This window comes from Molossus molossus, unplaced genomic scaffold (genome assembly GCF_014108415.1).
Source record: "Molossus molossus isolate mMolMol1 unplaced genomic scaffold, mMolMol1.p scaffold_m16_p_5, whole genome shotgun sequence".
NCBI classification, from domain to species: Eukaryota; Metazoa; Chordata; class Mammalia; order Chiroptera; family Molossidae; genus Molossus; species Molossus molossus.
In genome coordinates, this window is record NW_023425388.1 from 36,768,300 (window position 1) to 36,789,447 (window position 21,148).

At 45.0% G+C, this 21,148-nt stretch overlaps 1 protein-coding gene across 2 annotated transcripts in view; it reads left to right on the forward strand.

Annotated features, from left to right (window-relative positions):
* Window positions 1-1,608: 1,608 nt before the first annotated feature.
* GPR160 (G protein-coupled receptor 160) overlaps window positions 1,609-21,148 on the forward strand; it is a 54,268-nt gene continuing 34,728 nt past the window's right edge. Inside the window, exons 1-5 of one of the 2 annotated variants that reach the window (XM_036243591.1) lie at window positions 1,609-1,776; window positions 7,211-7,360; window positions 8,512-8,599; window positions 9,514-9,565; window positions 11,299-11,378. The gene's annotated coding sequence lies outside the window, so the exon portion shown is untranslated. The remainder of the gene's footprint in view (window positions 1,777-7,210; window positions 7,361-8,511; window positions 8,600-9,513; window positions 9,566-11,298; window positions 11,379-21,148) is intronic. The other variant, XM_036243589.1, reaches the window with a different exon arrangement.

A 21,148-nucleotide genomic window follows, 5' to 3' on the forward strand; every position in this document is an offset into this window, starting at 1 on the left:
ATGGGCAGTCTGTCTTGCCCAGAATTCAGAGTTCCGTTCAGGTGGTGGAGCTGGACCAGTGCCTGGCCTCAGTTGTGTGGCACGTGCCCTGCTCTGAAAGGGGCCGTCCAGTAAAGGTCTTGGCAGAACCACACAAAAATCAAAAGAGAGAGGCAGGGAGAGTGGACGGAGAGAAAGATGAGCCTGGAGAGGGATACAGGTGGCAGGTCATGGTTTGCCTAGAATTTCTTCCTTTGGGGAGCACCCCTTTCCCTTCTGTAGAAGTCCTCATTCCGTTCTAGGGTGACTGGCCCCAAGGAAGAGCACGTGACCCAACCTACACCGAGCCAAGTCCTCTCACTTCCTCAGGATCTTGAGTTCTTGGATGCTGTGGGCCTGGAGATGCCAATAGCCACGTTTCCCTCACAGGGGCAGAGCATGTCTAGAAGGAAAACCAACATGAAAAAGCAGAACCAGGCCCTGGCCAGTTTGGCTCAGTGGTTAAAGCGTCGGCCTGCGGTCCGGAGAGACCCGGGTTCGGTTCCCGCTAAGGGCACATACTTCGGTTGCAGTTTGTCCCCGGCCCCGGCCTGGTTGGTCGTGCGGGTGGCAGTCACTCGATGTGTCCCTTCACGTCGATGTTTCTCTCTCTCTCTCTCCCTTCCTCTCTCTCCCTCCCACTTTATCTGTACAAAAAATGGAAGAATATCCTCGGGTGAGGATAAAAAAAAAAAAACAGAACCAGGAAAGAAAGGCATTAATGCCATCTTTGAACGCCCAGCCCTACCTACAGCCAACACTGGACTTTCAGTTACACAAGCAAACAAATTCCTCACTTTTACTTGAGCTATTTTCAGTGAGGTGTCTGTCATTTGGAACTGAAAGATGACTTACACAGGGTAGTAAGTGTGAGCAGTGACACTGGAGTACCTTTAGAGGGGACTGACTCAAAGCAGGGAGGTGCCACAATCAAATTTGCATCTTTGCACAATTGCAGAGCAAACGCAGAGGGAAGAAGAATGATGTAGCTATTGGAGTGACCATCAAATTCTCTGACTATTTCTAATTGTTCTTAGATTTATGTATTCTAACCATAACTCCCCTCTTATTGTTTTCAAATCATTTAAATTTTTTTTCTTACTACAGAAAACTAAAAATACTTAAAAGCAAAAATAAAGAAACAGAAAACCTCCAAACCTACCTTTCAGAGACAACCTCTGTTAAAACTCATATATATATATATGGCCTTCTAAACCCTTACATGTGTGACTGCATTCACTGAAGTGGGGGGAAGGTATTAAATAAAATGGAATCATACCATATGTACCTTGCACTTGCAATATGCAAAAATTGATGATCTGGAAAAAGAACATGTTCTGTGAAATCACAGAATTAATATTTTCCAGAAGAACAAATCATTGACCAGCTTATTATATTAAATTGTATTTCTGCTCATTAACTTCAAGCTTCAAAATGTAAATTGATGTCAACTGTAGACTAAGAATATGCCAAATGCGCGTTACAGAAATTTCACATTACAGTATGTTTGATAATCAACCTAAGTGGGGTTAGAAGAGGAAGATTTTATGATTAACTTTTCTATATCTTCAACTATACATCTTCAGCTTCTTACGATTGTGACACTTGGCACTGCAAAGGCACAGTGAAGATTGTGACAAGCAAATTTTTCCACAGCTGAGGAAAGAGCAGTAAGTGGTGGAAACTGGTCTTCATTTACACAGCGCATATCCACCCGTCACACTTCACAACTTAAAGAGCTGTTGGATGCTGTAGGAAGTAAGACATCATGTCTCCATCTCTATTCTTTAGTTGCATATACTCTGAAAGATTTACGAAAGTGAAACTCTTATTCTCAATAACTTTTTCTCACTGATCTTTAATAAAAGAAGAAAATTCCTATACACTTCCTTTTCCCTCACTTTCTGTCCTACCCCTGACTTAGTCTCTTTGCAGAGGCTGGATTGCAGATTTTATTTCCTAAAACAGCACATTGCAAGGACTCTGAAGATGTCTAGTGCTTCCCTCTGTCTTTAACCAAAGTGACTTAATAACTGACAATATTGGAGGGGAGCACGGAATGTTTGTTTTAAGGTTTCCGTCAATGCAAGCTACAATTATAAACAGATCACTTCCTGTAGCAGGGGAACCAACTCCTGGGAATAAGCTGAAGTTTTCAGGCCCATTGCTACCTCACATTCTTCACCCCACCCGATACATATCGAAAGGAATGTGGTGATCAGTAAGGACAAAAGGAATGCCATTTAGATTCACAATATAGATTATAGATAGATTTTTCAAAAGGCAATTACAGTTTTCCGCAGCACTCAGGAAGCAGGTCATCTGAAGAATCTTGAAACTGGGAGATTTGATCCCCATCCCTTCTTTTCTTCATTCAGCCAGCACTTGCTGAGTCTCTACCATGTGCCAAACAATGAAAATACAAACATGAGGAATCAGTGGCCCCTGCCCCTGAGCCGCTCACAGTCCAGGAAAGGAGCAAGCGGCCACCTCAGCCCACACAAGAAAAAACATGGTACAGCAGGAGATCCATCTGCCCCAGGAGCTACAGTCTCTGCCACCCAAAGGCTCCCAGCCTGGCGGGAATAAGGCAGCTACAAAGTGGAACCCTGTGTGCCACCGAGACAAAACATTGGTGCTGTGGGGCTTTGAGAGAGACCATGGAGAGACTGGGGAGGCGAGATGACAGAGCGCTTACCCAACAAGCAAGGATTTCACAACTGCCATCACTGGTTCCTTTGTCCTTTTTACCATCAACGATGATTTCCAAAACTGGTGGTATTGCCTTCCGGGAGTTTACAAATTCAACGGTTGGAGTAGAGAGGAAGGGAACGGATGCATACCTCCTTGCTCCTGTTTGTGAGAGAGGCTACCAGCCCAGAGCCTTCACATCTGGGAAAATGTCAAATCAATATCCATTGATCTTGTGTTTATCATAGTTAAGTTAAACCTGCTTAAAATAAGATCCGTCAGGATGCTCACTTTTGTTTACCCCAACCCCACCTGCCACCCAAGAGGAAGCAACCCAAGACATTGTTTTATGCAGCTGAGAACAATTCCATTTCCTTCCTGGTGGCTTTTTTTTTTCTTGATACAAGTAATTATAGAAATTTTTTTCAAACAGATTGCTATAAAACTCAGTCCCTCCTGTAGCAACGTAAGGTGCCCCTGCAGATCATAGTGCCTAAGAACTGTGCATTTAGAGAAGGTGGCTTGCTTGCTTTGATGTTGTGTGTGATCTGCATGCTGCTGCCTTTTACTGTCCTGTTACTAGAACAGCTTAATTGGATAATTAATGTTAAAATGCACACATGCACAACAAATATTTTTAAATAAAATGTGACATAGTTAAAGAAAAGTGCACAAATCGTAAGTGTATGGCCCCATGAATTATCACAAAGTGAATACAGTCATATAACCTCAGTCAGACCAAGCAGAAGGCCAGCAACCAGAGGCCCATGATGTACACGCTCTCAGGAGATTACGTCTATTTATTACAAATTTCTAGGAAAACACAACTTATCAAAATGAACATGAGAAAAAATAAAGATATGAATAGTGGCCTGTCTTTTAAAGAATTTTAATTCAATTAAAGTTTTTTCCCACAAAGAGAACTCTAGGGTTAGATGACTTCATAGAAATTCACATATTTAAGGATGAAATAACACCAGTTTTTTTTGTATTACATTTTTCTTTATTGAACATTTTTCAAACATATGGAAAAGTTGAGTAATGAACCCATGTCTCTTCGCCTAGCTTCAATCATTAACGGTATCTGGCAATCTTGTTACACTTTCCTCTCCAGTTCTCCAGTACCAAAGAAAATGTGTATATTCTACTATATCCCATAAGAGTCTCTGGCTTGTACTTCCTCGGCCTGGCCTGGGCTACTTTCCCATCACTTGAACCAGTCTAGGTCAGAAGATGATCAGATGAGCCAAGCCTGCATTCTGTGCCCTCTCCTGCTACCAGGGTAAGGCAACCCCTTTTAAACTAAGGGGACTTTTGCCCTGGCCAGTTTGGCTCAGTGATTAGAGCCTTGGCCCATGGACTGAAGGGTCGAAGGGTCTATTCCTGATCAAGGGCATCTGCCTGGGTTGCAGCTTCGATCCTGGCCCAGTTGGGGTCATTCAGGAGGTAGCCAAAGGGTCCTGCAGGAGGCAGCCAATCGATGTGTCTCTCTATCATCGATGTTTTTTTCTCTCCCTGCCCCCTTCCACTCTATCTAAAAATCAATGGAAAAATATTTTTAGGTTAGGATTAAGGAAACAAAATAAACAAACAAACAAAAAAGACAAGAGGACTTTTGCACCAGTATTATACAAATTCTTTCTGAAAATAGAAAAAGAAAAAACATTTTCCAACTAATTTTATGAGGCTAGCATAACTTAAAATAAAAATCAGACAAGAACATGAAAAGGGAAAATACAGACTAATTTTTCCCATGAATGTATATGCAAAAATCCTAAATAAAATATTAACAAATCGAATCCAGTTATGCATTTTGTATGTATATATATTTTTCAAAGTGACAGACCTTTGCATTTCTAGAATAACCACATATATTGTTATACACATACAAGCAAGGTGAGTTATTCTAGAAATGCAAGGGTGATTTGTCATTTGAAAATAAAGCAATGTAATTCACTATTTTCACAGGGAAAAAAAGAAAAACCACATCATCATTTCTATATATTCAGAAAAAAAGTATCTGATAAAAGGCAGCTCTCTTCGTAATTTTAAAAAATACTCTCCCAAATATTGAGTCATTATGTTGGGCACCTAAAGATAATATAAGATTGTATGTGTCAATTGGTAGTTGGTGCCAATTCAGTGTTTACAGGAATCTCTAATTTGGGGTGCAGTAAAGAAGAAAACTTTATTCAGTGCAAAACAGCTCATTGGTGATACATCGTGGCTGAGAGGCAGCCCTGGGGCTCTCCAGCTGGACAGCTCCGCTCTGCTCCTTGCGGGTCTGCTCTGCAGTGTGCTGCTGGGCTCTGCTCCTTGCGGGTCTGCTCTGCAGTGCACTGCTCCGCTCTGCTGTGCGCTGCTCGGCTCTGCAGTGCACTGGTCGGCTCTGCAGTGCGCCGGTCGGCTCTGCTCTTTGCTGGTCGGCTCTGCGGTGCGCCGGTCGGCTCTGCGGTGCGCCGGTCGGCTCTGCGGTGCGCCGGTCGGCTCTGCGGTGCGCCGGTCGGCTCTGCAGTGCGCCGGTCGGCTCTGCTCTTTGCTGGTCGGCTCTGCGGTGCGCCGGTCGGCTCTGCTGTGCGCTGCTCGGCTCTGCTGTGCGCTGCTCGGCTCTGCTGTGCGCTGGTCTGAAAATGCACTCAGAGCCAGAGGGGAGCTGGCTTGTATGGACAAAAGTCCCCACCGCTGGTCCCTGATTGGTTTGCCCTCATGCAAATGAGGACTCCAAATCCTGGAAGTTTGATTAGTCCAAAAAGCACTGTCCTGATTGGTCAGAATAGAACCATTCTGGTCGGCGGCACAGCTTCAGTTGGATGAGGAAAGCCTCGGTCCTGTTGGTGGAAATCGGACTCCAAGAACCTCTCTGTAGGGGCTGCTCAGATGGCAGAAGCACAGTGCAGGCAGGCAGTTCCCTGAAGTGCAGTTTATGCAAAAATGGCTGCTAGGCTCTGTTTTTGTTTTTTTAAATTCAGTCACCAGGAGTCCTTCTTAGTAGGTGTCTTCTTTCTTAGGGTTCACATATGTCAATTATCTCCCAATTAAAAAAAATACAAGTGAGAACACACTGGAGCCACACCTTTAAATACTGAAATAAAACACTGTCAACCTAGACTTCTACCACCCCGATGTCTTTCAAAACCCAAAACAAAATATTTTTCAACCATACGAAAGCTGAAAGAATTCATTTCCAACAGACCCACATTGCAAGAACTGTAACAGGAAGTTATTCACACAGGAGGGAAAAATCAATGCCAAGCAGCACTAGGGATCTACCCAAAGGAATGAAGTGCAGCAAAGATGCAGCAGCGCTCATCCCACGGCCTGGGACCTCCGGTGTCCCCTTCCAGGACACCTGCACGGCAAAGTGTTTTCGTAATCATGCTAAGGTGTGATTGCCTTTTTATGCTTCTTTCCTCACAGTGCACAGTGCTGTTTTCCAGTGTGACGTGGCCAGAGAATAAATGCGGGGGCAGATCTGAGGATCTTGCTTCTTCTATTAAGCAAGATATTTGTTAAACGTGTAAAACGATGCTACTCTGAGGACACATTTTTGTTTTCAAAATGTATTTTTCATAAAAACATGTTACGCACAGTCACCCGTCAACTTTCATTTGTTATTTTAAAATTAATTAATAAATAGCTCTTTTAAATTGTTTTGTTTTAAAATTTTAATTATTTCTGAATATTGATAGAAAGAATCCATAGTCACAGAAGCTTTTCGGCATCCTCCATACTTTTTAAGACTCTTTAAGGAGTCCTGAGACCGAAAAGTGTAAGAGCTGCTGGGCCAGAGCAGCTCTGAATTGAAAGGCCTTTAACTGGTGACTGGAAATAAGGACAGTTTTGTGACAGCTGCGTGGTTTTGAAAAGCTCGGCTGGCCGGTGTGGCCCAGTGGATTGAGCATCATCCCATAGACTGAGAGATCCTGGTTCAATTCCCGGTCAGGGCACATGCCCAGGGTTGTGGCCTCGATCCTGGGTAGGGGGCGTGCCAATCGACATAGCTCTCACACATCAATGTTTTTCTCTCTAAAAAAATCAATAAAAAAAATTTTTTTTAAATGTTTTTGAAAAGATGAAAGAAGGGCTATAGAAACAGAAGCAGACAGAATGAGACCAGAATACCTCATTCTGGAGGTTTATACCAAACAGAGGAGGGGCTGAAGCTTTGAGGAGTCTCAGGCATGTAAATCATTAACCTGCTCACCGTGCACCAGTTGTGCTTGGCAAATGTAATTGCTTGGCAACCTCAGCCATTAGTTGTTTGAGACACAGTAATGAGTGTAGAGTATTGCTGCATTTAATAATAATACCACTGAAACTGTATCTGACACGTAGGGACACCATCCAAGTTCCTGGTGGCATCATCATTCATGGTTACCTTTCTGCCATCGTGTATCCATTTTACTTACAAAGAAATTGCACACTTGTAGGCGAAAGGGTGTGGACTTTGGATTCAGGCAGCCCTGGGCTCAAAATCCTGCCTAATCCTGCCTCCGTCTAGGAATTGCTGCGTGAGAGCTTAACCATTTCAAGCTTGCACTGCTGAAGGTGCTCGCCTGGGAAACAAGTGCTGTGACTCGGGCTTGGGCTCTGACCGCGTGGCTTGCCCTGCTCCAGCCCACGGTTGGAGCCTGATTCTCCAGCTTCTCCAGTAAGTCTCAGAACACTCAGACTTTAACAATGAATTAACTTCTTCACGTAGCAATAAATGTGGATTCCAACTCACCACATCGTCTCTATGCATCTTTTACTGTGCATCTTTTTTATTATTAGCCATCCCCGTGGGGGTGAAGTGGTATCTCACTGTGGTTTTGATTTGCATTTCCCTAATGATTAATGATGTTGCTATGGACTGAATGTCTGTGATTCCCCCAAATCCGTATGTTGAAACCCTAATGTCATGGTATTTGCAGGTGAGATTTTAGGAGTTATTTAGGCCATGAGGATGGAGCCCACGGTGGGGTTAATGTCCTGTTTAGAAGAGAGAGTAACCTTCTCTCTCTCTCTCTTTCCTCCAATGAGAAGGCAGCCATCTGTAAACCAGGAAGAGGGTCTTCTCCAAGAACCTGACCATGCTGGCACTGTGATTTTGGTCTTCCTGCCTCTAGAACTGCAAAAAATAATTGTTTGTTGTTGAAGCCACCCAGTCTATGTTACAGCAGCTCAAACAGATTGAGACAGATGTTAAACATCTTTTCTTGTACTTATCTTTTGCATATATTCTTTGGAGAAATATCTATCCTTATCCATTTTTAACGTGGGTGTCTTTTTATTGCTGAGTTGTATCAGACAGGGTAATTTTGAGGTGCACAATGCTACACTGTCTGCAGAGTTCTCCATTTGGGGTTAAGATCCATTTGGTCACACTGGTAACTTGCTTCATACACATGCTTTATTGGCACCCTCCCTTCTGTATTAGTGGCTTAAATGACAGAGATTTGTTGTCTCATAATTCTGGAGGCTAAAAGTCCAAGGTCAAGATGTCAGTTCTGGTGGTTCATTTGAAATCTTTGATAGAAATACCCACTCAGATCTCTGCCTTCATGTTCACATGGTGTTCAACCCGTGTGCATGTCTGTGTCCAAATTTCCCCTTTCGATAAAGACATCAGTTGTATTGGGTTAGAGTCCACCCTACCCCATATAACCTCATTCTAACTTAACTAATTACATGTGCAATATCCTATTCCCAAATAAAGATACATTTTGAGGTACCGGGAGTTAGGAGTTCAACATATGAATCTGGTGGTGAGGGCACAGTTCAACCTTTAACATCTTCCTTGTTTCACTTCCTACTCCCCAGTTGCTGTTTCCTGAGATCGCTGCCTGATAAACAACATGTACCAAATCCTTATCTCAGGCCCTGCTTCCAGGGGAGCCAAAGCCAAGAGGTACAAACAATCAAGGCCTTGCTAGGTTAAAAGGCACACATCACTCCCAGGTCCTCTAATCACCCGCCTCCAACAAGGTGGAAACTTCCAGGGACATTCATCCTTGCTAAAACAATCAAGGGCTTGGACTGGAAATATTTTGGTGGTTGTTGTTGTGTGTGTTTTTTTTTTATCCTCACCCGAGGACATTTTTGGATATTTTATTCAGATAGAGTGGGAGGGAGGAAGGGAGAGAGAGAGAGAGAAACATCGACGTGAAAGGGACACATCGAGTGGCTGCCACCCACACAACCCAACCAGGGCTGGGGACAAACTGCAACTGAGGTACGTGCCCTTAGCGGGAACCGAACCCGGGTCTCTCGGGACCGCAGGCCGACGCTCTAACCGCTGAGCCAAACTGGCCAGGGCTGGACTGGAAATATTAAGTCCTTGGCTACTTTCCCTAAGAACTTAATATAACTTGGTAACCCTGGGGGTGGGAGTCTTTGTCAATCAAGCTTTTGCAGTATATTTGGTGATGTTTTCAATTCATATCAATTGAGGTAGGTAGAGTGGAAGGAAAGGTTTTTACAAACTCCACGGAGACTGGGTATGGATGCTGTCTTATTTTAAGTCATTCCCAACTTAATTTAATCAGAGTGAATTCCAGGACCTGAGTGGCAGCCTTCAGTCCAGATGGGGGTGGGGGCCTGGAGCTCCTGGCAGCTGTCTCACCACCATGTGGAGCCTGAGAACGAAGTCAACATGGAGAGGAGCAGACAGGAGAGATGGAGAGAAGCCCAGCATTGGGGGCATCATTGAATTCCTGGATCAAACTATGGCCAACCCAGCCAAGTCTTCAATGTCTCAGTGTCATGTGCCAAAGTATTTTGCTTTCTTATTTAATGCAATTTCAATTGATTTTTGCTTTTTAGAAATGAATCCAGAGATCTAAGACTGAATCATCCATGAAATACAATTTCCAAGGTAAGGGCAGGATAGCCATGGGGACAGGGGTCCTAGAATGACACAAACCCTAACTCCTGTGGCAAGTCTTTTCTGAATAGAACATTTTATTAATTAAGCCTCATGATTTGGAAGTTCTTTTTATAGTATAACTTCAAATACATGATTTTCAATTTTTTAAAAATCTAGTTATGCCCTGGCTGGTTTGGTTCAGCAGTAAGAGTGTCGGCCCACAGACCAATGTGTTGAAGGATCAATTCCGGTCAAGGGCACGTACCTCGGTTGCGGTTCGTCCCCGGCTCTGGCTGGGTCATGCAGGAGGCAACCAGTCGATGTGGCTCTATCACATCGATGTTTCTCTTTGCGTGTCTCTCTCTCTCTCCCTCCCTCCCTCCCTCCCTCCCTCCCTCCCTCCCTCCCTCTCTCCCACTCTATTTGATGATAAATAGAAAAGTATCCTCAGGTGAGGAATAAAAAAATCTAATTATGATATTTTTTACTTCTTAGAATCTAGAATTTTAGAACTGGAGGAGATTTTAAACGTACAGAGTCCACCCCTCTCATTTTACAGATGAAGAAACATTTGCACAGATAGGTTCAAGGGCATTGCCAAGGTGGTGCTGCAGCTAATGGTGGAGGCAGAGGGATAGAACCCAGGTCCCCCACCTCCCAGTCCAGTGCTTTTTCTACTCCAAAGCATCTAGCACACTACTCAGCACATAGGAAGTGCCCAATTAATAAAGAAACGATTGATCACCCACAGGCCCTGCCGCTCAACTCAGTATGAGAACATCAGTTGTGAGACTTCTCCGAGAACACAGCAGACATGTTCGAAGAGCCTCCCAGCTGCGGGACTCTGAGCCTAGTTGGCCTGCATTAGCCTCCTTCATACCAGGAAACTGGTTTTTGTGAGGCAGAGATGATTCCTCCAGGGTTGCTGCCAGCAAAGGCAAACATCCTGAATGTGACTTGGATTAAACTGAGGTTGCCCCAAGCCACCACTCTGCAGAGCTAGGAGATTCAAAGGGCTGGATTTCTTACTCTAAAATAGTTAACTTTCCTGTCTTTTTGGGAAAAAACACATAATCACTTTTAAGACTTTGGGTGTTCAGATGGAAGACAGCTGGCCTATGACGTGTCCCACATTGAAGGGTTTGTTGTTTCTAAGGCACCCTCTCCTCGAAGCAATAGGAGATCACCGCCCTCCTGATAAAAAGTCTTGACTCTCAAAACTACAGCATCCACATCAGAAGCCAGACTAGACTCGGTCACGACACCCAGCCCCACTACCAAAGGCTTCCTGCCTGACTCTGGAGCCCTCTTCTATCCCATTCTTCATTATAGGACTAAATACAATAATAGTGTCGATAGAGAGGAACAAAATGGTGTGATGCAGACTCAACCTCAAAATGACCTGAGCCCAACCTCCAAATCCCTCCTTTTTGTTTTCAGGAAGTCCCAATGACAGCTCAAACTGCTCCCTAGCAGCCACAGTGGTCCGTCTGGGACTCTAACCTGCTCCCAGCCCCTCATCCATGCTCCAGGACCACCCACCCTTCCTTGCTATGCAGCTGTCTCCCGTCCGCCATACTTGCTGTTCCTGTCACTGCCCACTTGATGCCATGTTGTCTTATCCTGGCCGTCCTTCTGCCTGGCTCCAGCAGTCACTGCTCTGCCCCTTGGAGCCTCCTGATCTCTGGTCCCATCAGTTGTCACTGACAGACTGTTTCATGAAGCATCTCCCTCTCTTCCAGGAATGTGACACCAGGTACCTGGGCGGTTGGACTGGAAGGTGAGGTGCACACACTATCCCTGCACACCAGTGCCCATCCAGGTATTGTGTGGGTGAATTCCTTGATCAGGTACCCCCAGAAGGCTGAGGGGTAGAAATGACCCACTTATGTGAGGATCTTAATCTCTGGCCCAGCTTCAGCACTATTAGCCAATAATTCATCCATCCACTCATCCGTTCATTGTTCAGTAAAAATAAATCACTGATCAATATAAATGAGGCAGGCAGTTCTAAGAACTGAGGATACAGCTGGTACAAGACAGGTGAGGTCTCCAGGCCTTTAGAAGCCTATTTTCTGACTTCCAGTCAAGATGATATGTAGGTAAACATGGTATAGCATCCTCCCACAACCACATCAAAATTACAACTAAACTACAGAACAACCATCATTTATAACCAATTGAGTTGAATGGAAGTCCTACAACTACGGAATTAAAGGAGCCACCACACCAAGACTGGTAGGAGGAGCGAAGGTGAGGATGGGCTGGTTCTACACCCACGTGGCGGATAAAAATCAGGACACCTCGGCTGGGAAGTTCCTCCCTGAGGAGTGAGGGGTCCCTGTCCCACACCAGGCCACCATCTCAGGGTTCCAGTGCCAGGAAGAGAAGTCCCCTCACTTCTGGCTGGAAAAACCAGCAGGAACTGAGGCTGAGGGAGGCTGAGGCTGCAGGAGCCCCAGGCAGCTCCTCTTAAAGGGCTTGCACAGGGACTTACTTGGACTTGCTCCCTTGGAACTCCAGCATGGGGGAGGCAACTCGAAAGGCACCAGAGACATATGGTGAAGAACTGAGTTGTTTGGCATTGGGGCAAGGGCTGGAGAGGCAGCTTTCTCCTGGACAGACGTGCTGTCAGGGGCCTTTGTTCCTTTGGTGAGCCCTTCCTCCACAAGGCCGGCAGATGGCAGCCATATCTGGGACTCCAGCAACCTGGCTCACACTATTTGCCCCACCCTGGTGATTCCCTGAGTTTCTGCCCAACCCAGCTTTCAGAACCACCCAAGCTGTTACCAGTTGCTTTATCATAGGAATGGCCTGTCTTAGATCCTGCTTCAAATTTTCCTAAATTCTCTCAAACAAGCAGCATCTGGTCTCAGTGAGCCCCATACCTCTCATTAAGTGGCCCCAGGCCTGGCACTAGAAGCAGCCAGCTTTGGTTCACAACTTGGCTTTCCCTGGGCACCTCCAAGCCCAGCACAAGAAGCAACCATCTGCAGATTGCTTTGTAGTTTATGCCTGGTAGCCCCCGGTAGAACTCAGGCAGTGGCTGACTTGGCCCCAGAGCCAGCACACCCAGTGGACAGCTTCAGAACACTGTGAAGCACCCACCACCCAACCACCTCCACAAGTGACACACTCAAGGAATGGACTCAGTGGGTACCAGTCCATTGTTGAAGTAAGTCTTGCTCTGTGTAGTGGGCCCCTGCACAGCTGATTATCCAAGGTAGCTAGAGGTTGGTGAATAGTGGCCACAGCCAGTCCTTGCAGCTGATAAGCCTGAGTAAATCCCTCCCATTGACGCACCAACAGCAATCAAACTCAAATACAACATAAGGGTATACAGTCCACACTACGGGTGCACCTCGAGGGCCCAGCTGGGAGACCAGGGGGGCTGCACCACTGGACCCTACAGGCCACCCTATGAAGTCCAAGAGACATAGCAACTCTACCTAATACATAGAAACAATCACAGGGAGGCAGTCAAAATGAAGAGACGAAGAAACATGTCCCAAATGAAAGAACAAAACACAACTCCAGGAAAAGAACTAAATGAAATGGAGATAAGCAATCTAACAGATGCAGCGTTCAAAACACTGCTTATAAGGACGCTCAATGAACTTAGTGAGAACCTCAATTAATTTAGTGAGGGCCTCAAGAGCATAAAAAAGGACCAGTCAGAAATGAAGGAGGCACTAATTGAAATAAAGAATAATTTATAGAGATTCAATAGTAGAGTAGGTAAAGCCAAGAAGCATACCATCAATTTGGAATATAAGGAAGCAAAAAACACCCAATCAGAACAGCAAAAATAAAAAAGAATCCAAAAAAAATGAGGCTAGGATAAGGAGCCTCTGGGACAACTTCAAGTATACCAACATTCTCATCATGGGGTGCCAGAAGAAGAGAGAGAACAAGAAATTGAAAATCTATTTGAAACAATAATGACAAAAAACTTCCCTAACTTGGTGAAGGAAACAGATGTTCAAGTCCAGAAAGCACAGAGAATCCCAAACAAGATGAACCCAAAGAGGCCCACACCAAGACACATCATCATCAAAATGCAAAAGGTTCAAGACAAAGAGAGAATCTTAAAAGCAGCCAGAGAAAAACAGTTACATACAAGGGCGTTTCCCTAAGACTGTCAGCTGATTTCTCAAAAGAAACTTTGCAGGCCAGAAAGAAGTGGCAAGAAATATTCAAAGTGATGAAAAGCAAGAAACTACAACCAAGATTACTCTATCCTGCAAAGCTATCATTTCGAATCGATGGACATATAAAGAGTTTCCCAGACTAGAAAAAGCTAAAGGAGTTCATCACCACCAAACCATTATTATATGAAATGTTGAAGGGTCTTCTTGAAGAAAAAGCAGAACAACAACAAAAGCATGAACAATAAAATGGCAATAAATACACATCTATCGACAGTTGAATCTACAAACAAAATGAACAAGCAGAACAGAAACATTCTCATAGATACAGAGAACATCTTGTTGGTTGCCAGATGGGATGAGGGTTGGGGGAATGGGTGAAAAAGGTGAAGGAATTAAGAAGTACAAATTGGTTGTTAGACTAACAAACCTCAAAAGGAAGGGGGGTGAGGGAGTGGGAAGAAATAAACCAAAGAACTTCTATGCATATATGCATAACCAGTGGACACAGGCAACAGTGTGGGGAAAGGCAGGAGAGGGTCGGGAGCGGGGAGGAGGGGGGCAATAGGGGAAAAAGAGGAACATCTGTAATACATTTAACAATAAAGATAAGTTTTAAAAAAATGATGTCTATTTTCCAATGAGGTGAAATAGATAATAAACAAGTGATATTTTCAGAGAGTGATGAGTGTTCTTGAATAAATTAAACTGGCCCAGAGAGCACGGAAGGGTTGGGCCAGTACTCTGGATCAGGCTTAGGGAAGGCGTCTCAGAAGAGGTGACATTTAAACAGATGCCTGTGGAGAAGAAGGGTCCAGTCACACAGTGATCCAGGGAAATGGCTCCAGGCAGGGGGCAGACCTTGCCAAGGCCCACGGGCCGGGAGGAACTGCCTGTTCAGAAAGAGGCCTCTTGAGTGAGGGGAGCGTGGTATTGAACTGGGCTATTTTAAAAAATCAAACTCCATTCTGATCAGTTATTCCTGCACGTAAACACCTGAGCAGTTTTCTAAAACACCTGGGACTGACACCCAGAGGAACCATAAAGATAAGGGGTTAATGATGGCCTTGGGAAACCTGGAGGGACCATAAAAAAGAGATTAATGATTGCCCCAATCCCTGCAACAGACCCCCCTCCTCCTCTGGAGAAGTCTGTATCAGCCCCAACACCAATTAAGCGGAACCAGGAGGAAAGTAGGTGTTTTTCTTCCAATGTAGTTTTTTCTGTTTTTTGTTCCATTATAAGCCAATAACAAAGGAAGCTCGGGGGTTGGGATTTGGGAGATCCCCCCAGCCCGCAGGTGTAATAAAGTGGTGTGATAAAGTACTCCTTTACAATGCGGCTGTGTGTCTCTGATTATCTCGTTGACAACGACAACAGTACGGGTGAGGTGGGAGAGGCCAAAGGGCAGAGCAGGAAGGGCTGTAGGGGTGGAGGAGGCTTGAAGCAGAGGAATCCATGCTGACAGTGGGCCGGCTGGCTGCTCTGCGGAGTGGCTAAGGCAGGAAGCTGTGACAGGAGGGAGGCACGCAGCATGCATTGGACTGAGCGCGGACACAGGGAAGGAGGCAGGTTCGGGATATATTTTCAGTGTAGAGACAACAGGATCACTTTAGGAGCATATTGTAAAGACTGTCCATAGCCTTCTGTGCCTTGATTTGTAATGGCTTCTTCTCTTACCCTCAAAGGAACTGAGCCCGAGGGTTTCCAAATTTCGTTCCCTCGGGCTACCTCCAATTTAGTGGCTGAAACAACACAATGTTTCCTCTCATAGCCGTGGGAGCCAGACGTTTGAAATGGATCTGGGGTGGGGCTGAAGTCAGCTGTCAGTGGGGTTTGTTTCTGGAAGCTCCTGGGAAGAATGTTTCCTGGCCTTTTCCAGCATCTTCTAGAGGCTGCCTGTGTTCCTCCATCTTCAAAGCCAGGACTCCCATCTCTCCAACGTCTGCTTCTGTCCACACATCTCCCTCTCAGGGTCTCCGCCTCCCTCTTTCATGTATACAGACCCTGGTGACTGCACTGGGCCACTCAGATGGTCCAGGGTCACCTCCCCACCTCCAGATCCTTACCTTTTCTACATGTGTGCCGGTCCCTTTTGCCACGTAGAGCAACACAGTCATGAGGATTAGAACGTGGGCATCTTCGAGGGAGCTGTTATTCTGCCTAACCACACTCTCCACAGATTGTCATTTCCTTGCTACTTTCTTCATTGCCACATACAATCATTTGTGAAGCTCTGGCATTTCCCCGCATTTGTTGTTCATTCCTTCCTTCTTCCCTTCCTTCCTTCACCAACCATTTTCCGTGCATCTACTATTCCATGTGCTGAGCACTCTGCCAGGCGTTGTGGGGAGCAAACTGTGTATCCAGATGCTACCCTCAGGAATTTACTGTCCCCTTTCTTGGAGAGCCTCGTTACGGGTCCAGTTAAAGTGAGCTGGCTGTCGTGCAAGGACACTGCAAAGGGGGCAGGTGCTCCAAAAGGCAGTCGGTCACCACATGCCACCTCCGCTGGGGTCGGTTAAACACCATCTAAGCCTCAATAGATCCACCCGAAAAGGCAGAGTAGGGGCCAAGGTTTGGAGTCGTGGTTTTCACAAAATGTGGGGCTGACGTTCCCTGAGTGGGCACAGGTGCTGGGATGGCCGCTCACACGCTCACCGAAGGCTCGCTGCCGACCAGAGCCACCAACTCCGACCGCTCGCCCTGCCCGTCGAGGGCAGCTTTCCGGAAGGCAGCTGAGCCATGTCTTGGCAAATGTTCCCACAAACCCTTCTCAGGAAATGCTTGACAAAACACTCGGCCCCCAAAGTCTTGATCTCTTAGAGATACATACTGAAATATTTACGGATGAAATGATACGAAATCTGGAATGTACTTCTGAGCAAAACGTGGGAGGAAGTGGGTGGATATTGATGAAACAAGCCTGGCCATGAGTTAATCATTGTTGAAGCGGGTGATGGGAACGCAGGAGTCTGTTATATACTGGGTTTGGGGGGTGTTTTTATGCATATATAATATTTTTTAAAAGGTTATGGGAAAAAGTTTCCCACATTTCACCCTATGTCATCGAAACAAACTTAACATTTGGATATATGTTACTGTTTAATAATTGCCTAGATTTAAAGAATAAATAAATGCAGGCATACACATATTTGACAAAGTGGTCATTTTCTGGAGTCACTGGAGTCCCAGCAGGGAAGAAAAAGTGGTAGATAGTTTGCCTGCTGCTTCCCTTGAAGGAACAGGGTTCCTGTCCTCCAGGGAAGAAACACAGAAAACTGCAACATTATTCCAGTAATTGGATTCAAAGGGCTAAAGATATCATCTGGAAAACGACAGTTTAACTTGATTAAGAGATAATTGTGGTTCCCTGTGACTGAGGCGATGAACCAGCTCGGCCTGTCTCAGAATTTTCATTCATTAATTTCCAGCAGCACATTAGCATTAGAATCCCTGCGGATCATGAAAGTGTGCTGTTCAACCTCAGGACAAATCCGAGGAAAACAACTGTGCAGTGGATAGAATTCTCTCTGGATCCTCTTCACCTGCTCTTCCAGCACTCCTGTGAGGCAGTGTTATGTAGTGGAAAGACCACAGACTTTGGAGCCAAAAAAGTTGACTTGACTTCCACCTCAGGCACCTGCTGTGTGACTTTGGGCAAGTTACATAATCTCTGTGAATCTCAGTTTCCTCATGTATAAAATGGGCCTAATTATATCTACTTTTCAGGGATGCAATGAGGATTATGGATAATGTAGCTTATAGTATTTATAATTGCATGTGCCTCTTTACCCCATTCCATATCTCCCAATATAGTGCCTAGCACATAGTAAGAATGCAACGAATGTTTGTTGGCTTACATTCAATCTTAAAGTGGTAGATAGAGTTAGTGGGAAGAGCTATTAAGATTATACCAAAATCCTCCTCTTTGCTCGTCATTAATCCAATTGCTGACATTGCCTTCTTCCTCCTCCTCACATCTAATCAGTCACCAAAGTCTACCTATTTGAGTTCTCAATTATCACCAGAATCTTTTTACTTCTCTCAAATCCTACTACTACCCGCTTAGTTGAAGACCACCTTCTCTTTCATTTGGTCTATAGCAAAGTTAGGTCTCCTCACATATGTTCTTACTCCTCTGTAATACTTTCTCTTCATTGCAGCCGGAGGGATTATTTTTCTTTTAATTATGGAAAAATTTAAATAGTCACAAAATAAAGAGTATAATAAACTTCCATGTACCCATCACACAGCTTCAACAATGATCAATGACTAAGCCAATTTTGTTTCATATATACTCCACCCACTTCCTCCTGTTCTCAGATTACTTGAAGCAAATTCCAGAAGTCATAGCTTTTGGGGGATTTTTTCATACATTCAGAATGAAACTCTAAACCCTTCACATGGCTTGATGATCTCATCCCTATTGACTTTAACCACAGCTCACAGTTGGTTCTCCCGCCTCTGCAGACCCAGTCACATCAGCCATCTCTTAGGTCCTCTAACATTTTATGTTGTCTCCTTATGGCCCAGAGGCCTCCAGGCTGGGCTATTTCCCATGTGCAGGAAGCCCGACCTTTAAACTCTTTCACCCTCTTTGCTCAGCTTCAGCTACTCCTGCTACCACCCTGCACATCACCGCACATCACTGCTCAAGAGACCCCAACAGGCAGGTCTCTCAGTCTCCTGTGCTTCTCCTGCAATTATACATGCATGACTTTATAGGGAGCCACGCAAGGCCATCGCCTCTGTTAAAAAATAAACTTTGTGGGCATAAGAACGGTGTTTGTCTTATTCTCTGATGAGGCACCCAGCACACAGTTCAGTACCTTCCGTAGAGGAGGCATTTAATAAATATCTGTTGAATGAGGTCCCCAAGAAAGGTAAACACAAAAGCCACATCCATTTCATGTTATAACCTGCTGACAGACCAATGTCCTAAACCTTTTATAACCACCAGAACAACGCTCAGACCTTTAAATTAAGGTATGTATTTTGTAACATTCTGCAGAGGCGGGAGAACCAACTGTGAGCTGACTTTTAAAAAAGGGTATGAGCTGCATTATGCTAGACACCGAGATACTACATGGATCCTTCCTCACAGAGGTGAGTCTAGTGGGAAAGACAGTCATTTAATTGTTTGAAAACTGGTAATTTCTCACGTATTATATAGAAAGACCAGAATACTCAACTAGCCAGAGAATCTGTAAAGTGTTAGACAACTAAGAATAACAGGAGTTTGTTGTAAAAGCAACAGCTAGCATTAACTGGGGCCAGGTATAGTACAAAGCATATTTCTCAAATGATTTCATTTAGCCCTGGCCGGTTTGGCTCAGCGGTTAGAGCGTCAGCCTGCGGTCCTGAGAGACCCTGGTTCGGTTCCCGCTAAGGGCGCGTACCTCGGTTGCAGTTTGTCCCCGGCCCTGGTCGGTCGTGCGGGTGGCAGCCACTCGATGTGTCCCTTTCACATCGATGTTTCTCTCTCTCTCTCTGTTCCTCTCTCTCCCTCCCGTTCTACCTGAACAAAAAAAAAAATAAAAAAATAACTGGGGCCAGGTATAGTACAAAGCATATTTCTCAAATGATTTCATTTAATCCTCACAACACCCTTTCAGATATGCCTTATTATTCCCATTTTTCATATTTTTCTTTTTTAAAAAAGAGTATTAAAAACTCAGATAAGTCCCCAGGGGTCAGCAAACTTTTTCTGTAAAGTGTCAGACAGAAAATATTTGAGACTTTTCCAGTCACATATAGTCTCTGCATAGTCATCTTTGTTGTTTTTTTTTTAATCCTTGCTGCAGGATATGTTTGTTGATTTTAGAGAGGGAGGAAAAGAGAGAGAGAAATATGGATGTAAGAGAGAAACCTCAATTGGCTGCTTCCCTTATGTGCCCTGACCGGGAACCGAACCCACAACCTTTTGGTGAATGAGACAATGCTCCAAACAATTGAGTCACACCACCCAGGTCTGTCTTTCTTTCCTTCCTTCCTTCCTTCCTTCCTTCCTTCCTTCCTTCCTTTCCTTCCTTCCTTCCTTCCTTCCTTCCTTCCTTCCTTCCTTCCTTCCTTCCTTCCTTCCTTCCTTCCTTTCTCTTTCTTTCTTTCTTTCTTTCTTTCTTTCTTTCTTTCTTTCTTTCTTTCTTTCTTTCTTCTCTCTCTCTCTCTCTCTCAACCCTTTTAAATTTAAAACAACATTCTTACCTCTTGGGCATTACAAAAAGAAACCGAGGGCCAGGTTGGCCAACTGCTGTGTGACCTGGCCCATACTACATGCCTCTCTGGTACCTCTGACAAATGGTCCCCACAGTGTCTGTGTAACAAGGGACTACCTCCTCACCAGGAAGTGGAATTTAATCATCTCCAGTTGAACTTCTATATGCCCTCCACAAGCCTAAAAAGACGGCTGTGAGTTCTCATGGATACATTTTTTGAAATCAGAGTCCTGAGAAAAAGCTGGCAGCCACCATCATTGCTGAGCCAGCCTGACTGCCCTCCACTGCTGCTGTTTTCCCTGGGCCAGTGGCACCTGGGCCGAGTGTGTGCCAGGCAGCCTGCCCTGACAGACCCGCAGCTCCCAGCTGGGTTCAGGAGAAGCTAGCAGAACGCCTGCAAACAGACGAGCGAGCCTGGTTGCTGGGGGCTGTGGGCGTTGCAAGAGTGTAAAACCAAGCCTCCCATACAACCCGGAAAAGACCAGCTAAACTTCATGACATGATAGAATCTGAACAAAACCCCTCTCCCAGCTCAGCTGCCACTGGAATTTGAGGAGAGGGGATTCAGAAGAGAAAGGAAGATGACAGAAAATAGGTGGTGAACTTTACAGATCCTTATTAACTTAGGTATTCTTGGGAATGGGTGGTGCACTCTGTTCCTTTGGGTCTCACTAGTTTCTTCGAGATGCTCCCTCCAGCCTTCTAACACTAGTCTCCCACTTGCTTCCTCTCGTTCTTTCCTTTAACCGGCCTTCTCCCCACCTGGGCTCAGCTCCCCTGAGATGGGCAGGAACTTGCTTTTGAGCAACCCTGTCTTCCCTTAAAAAAAAAAAACATAGATAACTCTAAAGCATCCAGGCTCGAGAGCATCCCTAATCTTTATGCTGGAGCGGACAATCTTTGAGTACTGCTCCAAGACGAAATGAAGCGAAGGACACTTTCCAATCCATCAGCGTTTCTACTTGGTGTCCTGGTTCCAAACGACGTGTGCATGCTTTCAGAGGGAAACTGCAGCTTTGGAAACCTCTTACTGACCGGGCCAGGTTCCTTTGGGCCCAAAGAACTAACTATTGAATTTGGACTTTGTACCAAATTTTTCCTACAAAGAGAAAAAAGCTAGAAATTCTCAAGTTGTGAAGCTGTTGCCTGCCTCCTCAGCCAAAGCTCTGTGTTGTTTTCCTCGTTGCACAGTGTGTCTTGCCTGCTTACCTTCTACAGATGGGCAC